General features: G+C 45.2%; 1 pseudogene across 1 annotated transcript in view; it reads right to left on the bottom strand.

The window, feature by feature from the left end:
* The window catches only part of LOC309558534, a 52,760-nt pseudogene extending 44,706 nt beyond the window's left edge, over positions 1 to 8,054 (bottom strand). Inside the window, exons 1-2 of the transcript in view lie at positions 8,039 to 8,054; positions 2,193 to 2,522 (exon numbers count right to left, since the gene is read on the bottom strand). The product of the transcript in view is annotated as an uncharacterized misc_RNA (transcript). The remainder of the gene's footprint in view (positions 1 to 2,192; positions 2,523 to 8,038) is intronic.
* Positions 8,055 to 13,504: the final 5,450 nt, after the last annotated feature.

Consider the following 13,504-nt stretch of genomic DNA (forward strand, 5'->3'; position numbering starts at 1 on the left):
AGTTACCAATAATATGACATGCACTCATACAAGAACACAACCCAGGTATGTCAAGAATGTCCAGCTCATTCATAGTTGGACATATATCCCAGGAGGGCACATAGTGCTGTTCAAGACTCTAAGTGATCCCACCGTTATGAATAAAGTTGGGATCAAAGGTTGGGTTGAAAGATTGTATTAACATGCCTTATTATATTTCATATATATATTTCAGTTTATGCCCATTCTATGATGAAATGCGGCCCCTTGCATTTACATAGTAACGAGCTAGACTGACACCCATTCATCCACCCATTCATCCACCCTGGACAGCAGACAGCTATATTTTGCATTTAGACGACATGTTAAACCACCTTTCCATTCATTCATCTGAACACTTGACAGTTGGACATTTTGCATAGAGATTACTGACACCACCCATAAACAATTGACAATTGCTTACATTAACACATGACAACTGAATGCAGACGGGGCGAATCTGCCACAGGACACAGATTCAGATACGGGAACACCTCATATTGACACAGATGCATGGCGAAAGCAAAGGCCCTTTCATGTACTGTTCTGTGAGATATGTGCTATTGTTAATTTGACTGATGAATTGTAAACCAGTTTGGAGCAGTCTTTCCCGCTCAAAACGTGCCTTAAATATGTTGTGTCTGCGCTAAGTTTGAGTGCTATGTGTCGTCACAACTCCCGGCTGGATGAGGGGAAATTCACTATCTAGGGGGGGTTAGCCACTGAAGGGCCGTATATCATCTTTTAATTGCCTCCTGACGAGATTTGAGCTAACAGAAACCTCATACATTTAAGGCATCCCGTAAGCATGTCATTTGAAGGATTGTTGTAGTATTAATGTTGCTTTTAAAAGCTGCCTGAAAACCCCACCGATTTGTTTTCATTGGTGCTTGTACCTCAGGGCACTGCCCAGCTTTCTATGACTTTTGTTTGACAATTCCCTGCTATTAGCCCAGAAAATGGTCATTACTGGTTTCTAAGATTTGACTCCAATTGATTCAGTGGAGTTTAGATTTGGGCACGGTACTTTGGTATCGGTAATGTTCACTGAGCTTGGGTATTCTTGGCTCAATCCTACTTCGGGCCCAGCCATGTCATTTAACCAGGAATTAAGTAAGATTGGGGGAATTTTGATTATTTTTCTTTTTATTGCTGCAATGTTCAGCTAGAGGGGGTTAGGGTGTATTGTTTCAGTGTGTGTGTGTGGGGGGGGGGGGTCCCTGGCTGCAGTTCAGTTTTGGGTATATTAATCCACATTTCCTTTTATGTTTACACTTCTCAATCACACTACCCATACACAAGAGAAGGGAATTTCTTCATTTAAGACCAACCCCCCCCCCCCTGCTGCCTAGGTCTGTTGGATGATTAGAGCATCCTTCCAAAGCCTGCAGAGCAAGCACTTATGGCGCTTTTCCACTGCATGGAACCGTAACGGTTCGGCACGCTTTTGTGCTTTTCCACTGCTGGTACCGCATGGTATAGGGTCGGAACGGTTCGGTACGGTACGGTATAGGTTTGCTTTTCCACTGCATGGAACCGAGCGGTACGGTACGGTATGGCTCTGAAAAAACAGTACCTACTCGATTGTGGTTCCAACAGGTACCAAACTGGTACCATATCCCACAATCCTTTACATGCAGTCACTACTAGCCACTGATTGGTCAGAGAATCCCACCCACCCCGTTGTTATCCCACCCACTTAACTTTAGTACTACTTTAGTGGAAAAGCAAACCTATACCGTACCGAACCGTTCCGACACTATACCATGCGGTACCAGCAGTGGAAAAGCAAACCGGGCCAAGCAGGGCCGAGTAGAGCCGAGCCGGTACTAGCCGGTACTTGCAGTGGAAAAGTGCCATTACTCATTGGGGCAAAGGTGTCTCTTTGATTCTTCCATCAACATGTACATTTCCTTATCTCTGCATTCCAGAAATTATCGCTACTCATCGCTGCTATATCATTCTTTCTTGGCCACCAAACATATGTCCCCTACCTGACACACCCTGGATTTCCTTTCCCTCACAGTTGGACCTCCCAAAGCTTACACCCATCTCCACTAGATGAGCCCTCACCAACAGTCATTCATTAATCATTTGACCTGCATGTCATGTGGTTCTGACAACTCATTACCTTTATCCAGAGTTGTAGTCTGATGAAATGTCTATTAACTTACCTTGAGCATTTAATTGGATCTCCTTCACTTCCTTGCTTGGGCTGTAAATGACCAAACACTTGTAGATCCCCTGGTCATCGATGGTCACATTGTGGATGGTCAGTGAACCATTGCCCTTTCTGGCCTCTCCCTCATCGATGGACATCCTTGGGGCGGCAGAATTCTCCTTGCTGTCATATCTTACCAACTCTTTTTCTCCATACTGCCACAAGATGGCCAGGAACTGGGGGTTTATGGGAGGACTGTCCACCGTGAAAGAACAGGGGACAACAGTGGTGGATCCAATCAAAGCATTGTAAGTTCTGGGTGCCACAACATCCAACGCTAAACCTGAACCAAAAAAATAGAAAAATCAAAACTAGACCAGACAAGAAAGCTGGAATGCCTCCTGGCACAACAGAAAACTTAGCAGCAAATATCCATTACTAGACAGAACAAGGTACTAGCCTTAAAGTATGCAAAATAATGGGGTTTTTTTTTTGGCAACAAGAGTGATAAGCCCCAAACACGTTTGTTTCAATTGTTGACTGCAAAATCTAACTGAAATTATTTTAGACACTGTTTCCATCAATTCTTAGCTGTCAAGATTTTTATTGCTATCCCTGTGTTCCTCTTTCATCGTAGTTACGTACATAGTTAGTGAGGTTAAAAAAAGACACCAGTCCATCCAGTTTAACCAATGATGAGTGTGTGTGTATTTGTCAATAGTACATCGTGTATCCCTGTATGTTATGGTCGTTAAGATGCCCATGTAATAGTTATTTGAAACTATCAATCCTCCTCACTGACACCACTACTTGTGGAAGAGAATTCCACATCCTTTACCGCTCTGATGATATAGAACCCTTTATGCAGTTTAAGGTTAAACCGCTTCTCTTCTAATTTTAGCGAATGGCTGCGAGTCCTTTTATATTCCCTTTCACTGAATAGTTTTTTCCCTATTCTAGGGTCACCAGTACGGTATTTTTTTACATTGATATCATATCCCCTTTCAAGCGTCTCTGCTCCAGAGAGTATAAGTTCAATGATTGCAGTCTTTCCTCATAGCTGAGATCCTCCAGTCCCTTTATTAGTTTTGTTGCCCTTCTCTGGACTCTCTCCAATTCCAGCACATCCTTCCTGAGGACCGGTGCCCAGAACTGAAAGGCATACTCCAGATGCAGCCGGACCAGAGTCATGTAGAGTGGGAGAATTATTGTTTTATCTCTGGAGTGAATCCCCTTTTTAATACATGCCAATGTTCTATTGGCTTTTCATCATTTCCCTTACTTCCTGTCTGGTGAAACCATTGTACCCATGACAGTATAGCAGTAAAAACCATATAGGAGTTTTACTCCTTACTGTCTCTATGCAAAGCAAAAAAAAAAAAAAAAAAGTTGTGGTTGGACTTCTACATATTTCAATCTCTTAGGTATTGTACAGCAGTAATTATGAACAGGACTTAACACTGACAGAACCAATGCTTGGCTTTCTTAACATATAGGCCAGCAGGCATTGTACACACTAGATCATGGAAGCACCTCTATCCAATACTAAAAAAGAAGTTGTAGCTAGACATAATTATAGATGTTTCAATTCTCCTAAGTATTACCACCCCTAATGCTTACCTGAGCCCTACCTCTGTCCAGCGATGCCCACGATTCCCTCCTGATTGGCCGAGACACAGCCATGGTGCCATTGGTGCCTGTGGCTGTCAATTAAAGTCAGTTAGCCAATCAGGAGAGAGAGGGGCGGGGCTGAATAGCAGCTCCTTGTCTGAATGGACACAGGTAGCTGCAGCTCGGCTCGGGTGCCCCCATAGAAAACTGCTTGCTGTGGGGGTACTCGACAGGAGGGAGGGGCCAGGAGCAGCAATGAGGGACCCGAAAAGAGGAGGATCCAGGCTGGCCTGTGCAAAACCAACTGCACAGAGAAGGTAAGTATAACAATTACTTTAATCAGCTTAAAGCTGACGTTTTGTTATTAATTGTAGTGCGTGGTTTCATTGGTCCAGCTTAACCAATGTAAGTATGCATATCTCACATCTGGAAATTAATAAAAGACAGCGATTCTGCTCCTTTGTCAAACCAAACAGAAGGCTTTTCCCTTCTTTTTTGTTTGACAAAGGAGCAGAATCCCCCTAAAACATGTTACCCCCCATATAGTGACGTCACTTCCACCCCGACGTCCTTCTGGTTCCTAGTTTCTATGGTGGCTTACGTTCCAGCTCGGTTGTGGACCGTACCTGCAGCAGTCTCTGTTTGTCCATCCACCTACTGAGCTTCTGCCATGTCTCATCCACCACGCATGCCTCCCTTCCACAAGAAGGAATCACACACACCTCTACACTTAGTGAGAGCTCTCCACCCTCAGCCTCCATTGGATTTCCCCCAGATCAGTCTTTCTCAACCTTTTCAACACAGAGGAACCCTTAAAATAAAATGTCTGGTCTCACCGTCTCAGGGAACCCCTGCTAAAAATTAAAAATATACAACTCATGACACATTAGTGTGACAGTCAGTGGTAAGAATGCTCCTTACCCTGGTAATCATTGGGAAGAATTACCCCCTTACAGATAGCTAAAAGGAACAATGGTGTCATTGGAAACTTATCTGAGAGGCAGGAATTGCTCATTGTTCAAGGAACCCCTAGCAACCTCAGGAGGAACCCCAGGGTTCCACAGAACCCTGGTTAAGAAACCCTGCCCCAGATGATATCATAGTTGCCAACATTTGAACAAAAATTTCCAGGGACACTTTGCAGCACAGCTATCAAATACTTACCACACCCACTTCCCTGAAGCTCCGCCCACTCCACATAATTAATCTCTGCCTACTTATCATCAGATTATAGGGTCTACTCAATAAAGAGAGAATTACAGGAAATTGAAAAGGGAATTTTAAACTTGAGGCCAAAGTAGCAGAGTTGGAATAATTCTCCCATTCAGCTGCACTAATTATGCTTAAAGTTTACAATTCTCATCACTATTCCCTGCTAAAGTGTCAAATGTGCTCAGGTGTGACCATACAAAAAATGTTATATGTAAATATAAATAAAGTGCAAAGTGTAAATAAGTACATTGTCGGGACAGGCTCCTATTTGCTGGGACTGTCCTGGCAAAAACTGAACTGTTGGCTAGTATGTGATATCAACAAGCCTGCTGGGACTGATAATGATTTACCGGTTTACTCCTCTTACCTTGTGAATGTAATCCTTTATATTTGTCTATACTCTTTTAATAAACAGATACTTAGATGGGGCACCTTCTCTCTTTTAAAGGGGTATAGGTTTGTTGGTAAACGGTGCTACCACTAGGTTAAAAATCGTAAAACCATAAAATTCATGAAAATGAAAACACAGGCTGTGCTTAATATTAAGAGAACCTAAAATCACATAAGAGCCAATTTGTGGGTCTTATAAAAGTACACAGTGCTTGTGGAAATAATCAGTGCTGGATTTAAAGCTAAGCTCTACCTATAAAGCTTTGGGTTCTGGACCCAAAAGGTGGGGAAACAATGTCAATAGTAAACAACCTTCACCTTAGTTATATGTTTTGAGGGTCCTAACTGGCTTAAAATTTTGGGACAATCTGGACTTCTATATGTAACTCTAGAGGACCAAGCAGGGTGCCTAATGGTGAATCTGGCCCTGAAAAAGCCCAAAGATGAGTGCTTTACCACTTACATGTAGAATGCAACAGAAATAGATGAACAAATCCTATAAATTTCATGAATCTTTCCTGTGCAGCAGAGCAACCTCATCTGAACCAAAGTCCACCCGTCACATGCCTGGAACTGCAAGAAAAAAAACAAAAATGTATAGCTATTTATGATAGGATGATATAAGCTACAAAGAACAGCAATGTAGTAAAGATGACTGTCAGATGGCAGAGCAAGTATTTGGCGGTTAACCTTGATTTTTCAAATTCGGGTCCCATAGACTTTAATAGGGTTCGGGTCCAAACTTTTGCAATGTTCGAGAGTTCTGGTGTGAACTGAACCGGGGGGTGTTCGGCCCATCTCACTTATCACTAATAATTCTGATGGTTATTTTATTACTGGACCCACTTACCTACTCCTGCACTGTGCGTTACTTACACTTCAGCCCTGCACTTTGTGTATTACACACTCCTGACCCTGCACTCTAGGCATTGCACACTCCTAAACTCTGCACTCTGTGAGTTACTTACTCCCGACCACTGTACTCTGTGCGTTACTTACTCCTAAATCCTGCATTCTGTACATTACTAACGCCTAAACCCTGCTTACTGTACATGACTTTCTCCTGAACCCTGCATACTGTACATGACTGTCTCCTGAACCCTGCATTCTGTACATTACTTATGCCTGAACCCGGCATACTGTACATGACTTACTCCTGAACCCTGCCCTTTTTGCATTTCTTACTCCTGCCCCCTGCACTCTGCGTTATGCACTCCTGACCCAGATCAGAGTAGATTCAGGTTTAATTTAATCCTATGAAAAATTTTATAAGGATGTAGCATTCAACAGATCATAAATTAGATTAAATCGTGAATATTCAATGTGCAATAGGTCGTGCAAAACAAAGTCTCTAGTGTCCCAATCAAAAGGGTTAAACCAGCAATGGCCAAAATGCAGGAAACACAGACTTGATAGGAGTGAATCTCAAAATGCCTCCACCTCCACAAGTTCACCCAGTGATAAGTAAAGGTACCGCTTACCAGAATCACTGGACCCCTTAATTATAGGGGGTCATACACGTTTAATTGATCAAAACTTGATCCAACCATGCACATCCCACTCTCTCACAGTGAGAGTGTGTAGCCACATCAATGGAAAACTTCAACAACCCAGCCGTATAAAGGGAAAGAAGGAACAGGCTCTCATGGTGCAGTATTTCTCTTCATAAACCATTTATTTAGATAAAAAAACGCACTTACTAGAAATCAATTCTAAAAAGCCTTCAGATCATATTGCAGTCGTAGAGGATGAGGAACACCGCTCAATGCCTGCATTCCTCCAACCCGGAAGTTTGAGGTCTCACTTTCCCGACGTACGTTTCGTCAGTCCGCACTGACGTCATCTGTTGAGCGCTACATCCTTATAAAATTTTTCATTTGTCACGTTAGTCACGTTTATGTTGCAGCTCACAGAGTGAAAGGGATTTCACTTCAATCACAATTTTTGCATAGTAATTCGTGTTTTTCTTCTTTTGCGCAGTTTTATTGGATTTTTACCAATAATTTCTTCCCATTTAATTTAACCATAACCCTTTTATATCCTCCCACTGTTCCAGTGCAATTTGGTGACAGTAAGCTACATACGCCATAATTATCCCTATCTCCACTTCACCTCCTACTCGGTCTCTCATTTATTTTGCATGAATAAAGGTGGCAACCATAACAGCAAGAGAGTAAAAATCTCTCTAACAGAGCCCAAGGTAGCAGGAAAAAACAAAGTCTTTCTTATGCTTTGTGGCAGGTGATTATCAGCTTTAATTAAATTTTCATCAAATAGGAGCTAGTCCACTGGATCAGCTAGCCAACAATCAAGTAAATGTTCAAACATTAGTCAGGGAGCACTAAATAAATATTGGCAATGCAAAAGTTTAGGCAAACAGTACATGTTACACATTCTTCTTCTGTTTCTCACCATCTTATCCTCAGCACCACTCTGTTCTGAACAATAAGTTATATATTTATTGCTGTGGTTGTAAACCTTTCGGACCTCATGAACCACTAAACTCACAATTTTGAATCCTGTGGACCACTAACATGAATTTAAATGCTTTATACGCACAAAAGTGCAGCTCTCTGCTCCTCTCTGCCCTCCCCTCGCACTTTGCATCACACTGCTGCCTTACACAGACTCATCATTGGATCTCACCTCCTTTTCCAGCCATGTGGCCGAGCTCCGTGCTCCCTCCCACAGTCTGCGATCAGCGCTGCCATTAGAAGTCCCCTCCTTCACCTCCCGCACTCTGCACTTACTCCCAGCACCTCCCTATGAGTTCACAGAACTACAGAAGAGGCATTGGGTGTCAACACTGTCAGCGCGCATTAAGAACAACACTGGGAACAACATTGGATGGTATACAATGTTGATTTGATTTCCAGCAAAACCCCTGGGGAGCACCAATATTTTCCATGGACCACTTGTTGGCGACGACTGCATTATTGCGGATCTTTTCTTTTTTTTTACTTTTTTTTTTTTTTGCCATGCAAGAGTAACAGGTTCTCTTGTAATAAACACTTTCCCTGCCCATAGATACCCTTGCTACACTCCCCTACTGCTCTATATCTCAATAATGGCTCGTTTCCACTGAGCTTTCTGGTACGGTTCGGTTCGGTACGGTACACTATTTATGCCGTTTCCATTATGAATGGTACCCTAATTCCGAACCGTACCGTACCACTTTTTTGGTACCCTTTCGTTGGGGTACCAAGCACATTAGTACCGTACCAACTGGGTGGAGCTACACTCTGCAGAACTTTGATTGGATGACAGAGAATTCTCTATCACAGCTTTCCTGCTACACCACGCCTATCATGAAAGGGTACTATTGGCAGTGAAAACGCAATGTGTACCGTACCGAACCATACCGAACCGTACCATACTGAACCGTACCGTACCGTACCACTCAGTGGAAACGAGGCATTAGAGTCCTTGGAAAATATTGGTATGGGGTAGAATATGAGCTAAAGATTTCCTCCATTACATACTCTATGCAAATAGAAGAATAATGCTCTATACTCTGTACGTTTCCACCAGTAATGGATAGAGCTACGCTTTGTACCCAAGAGTGTGTTTTTGTTATATGTATATGTATATGTATATGTGAATTAGATGTCCCTTTGTACCTAAACAAAAACATATCTGGCCTGAAACATTGTGCTTCATGGCTGTTATGCTGCAAGAAATGTACTATTTCCATTGAGCAGAAGTGTCACAGGACAGAGTAGTGCAAATTTTGGTCAACTGGTTCACAAAAGACATGAAAGAGTTCATCTAGGGGGGCGTGTCCTGCACGGGTGCCGCTACGGACGTCTTCCCTGTGAGCTCCGCCATCCCGGCTCACGAATCCGCCTCCATCGGCGGTATAACGGCTCAAATCCGCAAGCCACCCTGATATTGAGGCTCCCGGCACTGTCCTGCACAGTTTGATGCCACTTTTGGGCCGATTCTTTAAGGTCCACCGCTCGTCGGCATCGCGGCCTACCTGTAAGGCTGAAGCCGCGGCCTCGATTTATACCCGGTCCCCGGCGATCGATCGCGAGGCCGACCTCGCGGCTCCCGGACACCGAATCTCGAGCCATCAGCAGTGACAGACTGCAGGGCCCTCCACCCCCCAGGAATTGACCACCACGGGGCACATGCACGAAGCTCTGCGTGTGGACATGATTAATTAGAGCTCCGTACCGCAACGGGACATACTGCCGCCTCCGCCAGTGACCAGCCACCTTACAGCCCGGACACCGCTCCAATAGGAAGGCCGTTAACCCCCACCGCGCCGCGATGGTGTCCGGCGGTGCTAAATCCAAAATTAAGAGCAAGAACATCAGGGATGTTCTGGTGCGGGCTTCATCCAAGATGGCGCCACCACTCACCTCACGCTCCGGCTCCACAGCTTCCAGGGTCCACAGGCTCCTCATGCCACATCCGGATGAGGGTGAGTCAGATGCTGAAGCCTCAACATCACAAGGGTTCCCCTTCTATGACCCCTCACAGGCTGCCCTGATCCAGCGTTTTGAGCAGGTTCTCCATAAGGCCCTGCAGCAAACCTCCGATCAAATTACAGGCAGGCTCACTAAGGAAATTAGGGAGCTAGGCCAGCGTACCTCAGATCTTGAAAATAGGGCTGATGAACTTGAGGTCTGCTTTGCTACCCACTCTGATGAGCTTGAGACCCTAAAAGAGGAGAATCAAGCCCTACAAGCCCAGCTTGAGGACCAGGAAAACAGAGCTCGGCGCTCTAATATAAGAATTAGAGGGATCCCAGAGACTGTAGTGGATCTGCAATCCACCATAACTGCTCTCTTTCAGGAACTCTCCCCTTCCATCCCTATCGAGCGACTTGAAATGGATCGCATTCACAGAGCCCTAGCCCCCCGCAAATCCGAGGGGCCCCCCCGGGACATTATTGCCAAACTTCATTATTACAGAACCAAAGAGCAACTGCTCCAAGCAGCCCGCCAGAAGGAAAGCTTGGTGTTTCAGGGCCATACTTACCAGCTCTTCACTGACCTCTGCAAGGCCACCATCGTGAAACGGAGAGAGTTCAAACCCCTGTTACAAGTTCTCCAGCAACATCAGATCATCTACTCCTGGGGCTTCCCCTTTTCTGTGAGATTCACGTATCAGGGACGCAAACACACCTGTAAATCAACTGCAGATCTCCAACACCTTCTCTATGAGTTACACCTGTCCTCCTCCTCTGACATCTCAAACTTTCAACAACAGCGCAGACGCTCTGCCTCCGGGTCTCCCCAGAAGGCCACCACCTCCACAGCTTCAACCCCTAAGCGAAGCCGCATCACTTCTCCTCAGCCTGAACTCGCTGACTCCATGGACTGACTGAGCCCTGCAACCCTGGAATCCTCTTGTCGCCTAATCCAACTGGATTGAACACCTGCAATCTACCGCTACTTATGACCCCTACCCCCCCCCCCTTTTTTTTTTTTTCTTTGGTTGTTTTGGGACTATACGGCAGCCGCCCATCCTCAAGCATGCCGTTATCTCTGTTTATTAGACTTATGCGGAAAATTCTGTGTAGGTGTGTGCGTGTATATATGTGTATTTGCATATATATGGAAGTGTGGAAGTGTGTATATATGTTGGCATGTATATGCGTGTATACATGAGGATAGAAACATTTTTTTTTTTTTTTTCCCTATACGCCTGTTTAATCGCTATGTTATACTACACCCTTGTGAACTTGATTACCTTGTTTCAATATCTCTGGTCACACTTATGTATCCTTCTGTTCCTCATACCCATTGGCGGCACTGTCCCCTGCGGGTAGTCACTGCTGCCCCCCACTTGCCCTTGGAACTCTCCACTGGGAGATTACCTGGGGCAACCCTATTCCCTCTGTGAGGGTGCCGGCCACCTGAGCAGACGGAATGTTTTTTACATTACATCTTCCAACTTTTATGTCTCCTCTACTCCTCCTCTCCCCCTCTTTGCTGAATCCCCCTCTTCTTCCCTCCCCCACGTTTCCCTCTGTCCCCTTGCCTCGCCGGGGGGGGGACCACTGGCACCTATGTGGTTTTCACCACTAGCTTCCTCTACCTCCTTGATGAATGGCCTCCCTGAATGTGCTGACCCTTAATGTTCAGGGCCTAAATTCTCCTCAAAAACGGCGCAAAGCCTTCCGCTACTTTGCTTCTATCAATGCTCATGTCACGTGTTTGCAGGAAACTCATTTTACCGCCTCCCATACGCCTAAATACTTAACTGCCTCTTATCCACAGTTCTTCACAGCCTCAGCTACAGTTAAAAAGAGAGGGGTTCTGGTAGCTTTTCATAAAACAACTCCGTTCACGCTCTACTCCTCCATCGTTGACCCTGAGGGTAGGTACCTGATACTCACTGGTTCGCTGCTAGATACAGACGTGACTATAGCTTCCTATTATGCACCCAACTCCAGGCCGCACTCCTTCCTCTCCCATTTCTTGCAAATAGTAGTGCAGCATAAGAGAGGCACGGTCCTGTTGTGCGGAGATTCTAATCAGGTAATTTACCCCTTTTTGGACAAAACCCCTATCTCGCCCCACTCAACCCCCCACAAGCTCTCATTCCAACAATTACTCCACCACCACTCACTTGTGGACAAGTGGCGTGAACTTAACCCTGTCCGGCGACAATACACGTACTACTCTTATCCCCACAAGATTTTCTCCCGCATAGACCACATCCTCACGTCGGTAGCGACCTCTCCGTCGCTCCTTCTCTCCTCTATCTTGCCAATCTCATGGTCCGATCATAGTGCAGTCATCTCTACCTTTGATTCCCTAGTACCCAAACAACATGGCTTCTCCTGGTCTCTGAATGATACTCTTCTGACCCATCCCTCCCATAGACTAGAAGTAGCCACAGCAATCAAAGATTACGTCTCCCATAATGTCACCACGGATGTGACCCCACTTACGATCTGGGAAGCCCACAAGTCTGTACTTAGAGGAACCCTCATAAGTCTGGCCTCCCGCCGTAAGAAAGAACGAAAACTCCTCTATCAAACCCTAAATTCAAATTTTAACCAAGCCCATGACCAATTTCAGTCACACCCCACCCCCGATAACAAAAACTCTCTTGACAAAGCAAGATTAGAACTTGATCTCTTTCTCACTGAATCAGCTGAAAAGGCAATACGACGTTCCCAACATCAACTTTACACTAAGGCCAATAAACCTGATACCTTCCTGGCCCTTTCACTTCGCAACGCTAACTTGGTTAAGAAACCGATCCGCCTAAAGACCCCCTTGGGTGGGCACACTAGTAACCCTGTTAAAATACTTGAGACTTTCCGCTTACATCTCTCTAAATTGTACTTTACTACTACGCCTTTAGCGGACTCCCAAGTCACTGAATTCTTTTCGGATCTCTCCATGCCCTCCATGTCCTCCTCGCAACGGGAAGAATTGGACAAACCCATTTCAGAACAAGAAATCCGCATTGCAATTAAGTCCCTTAAACTTAATAAGAGGCCCGGTCCAGATGGCTTTACGGCCTCATATTATAAGCACTTTTCTGATCTCCTCACCCCTATGCTATCTGAAGCCTATAACTCGATTCTTAGAGGTCACTCCTTCGGGGCTGACTCTCGTCATGCAGCTATCACAATGATCCCCAAACCGCAAACCGATGATTCGTCCTGGGCAAACTATCGCCCAATCTCACTCCTCAACATTGATATTAAACTGCTGACCAAAATTTTGTCCACCCGCCTTAACTCCATCATAGGCTCCCTTATCCACAAAGACCAAACAGGCTTCATCCCATGTAGACAAGCAGGGGATAATGTACGCAGGGCTGTTCACCTGGCTCACCATGCACGCACCCGCCGCATCCCTTCCTGCTTTATCTCTTTAGATATCAAAAAGGCCTTTGATACTCTATCATGGTCTTACTTACAATATGTATTGCGCGCATGGGGGTTCGGGCCTCATTTCCTGACTTGGATCTCGAGTCTATACTCCACCCCATCAGCCTACATCCGCTATGCGGGCTTCAAATCCCATACCTTCCCAATCCGTTGTGGCACTAGACAGGGATGCCCCCTTTCCCCGCTCCTCTTTGCACTCGCCATCGAACCCCTCGCCCTGAAAATCCGCTCCAACCCTAATGTTAAAG

This window comes from Pelophylax lessonae (assembly GCF_965119305.1).
Source record: "Pelophylax lessonae genome assembly, chromosome: 6".
Classification (NCBI taxonomy): Eukaryota; Metazoa; Chordata; class Amphibia; order Anura; family Ranidae; genus Pelophylax; species Pelophylax lessonae.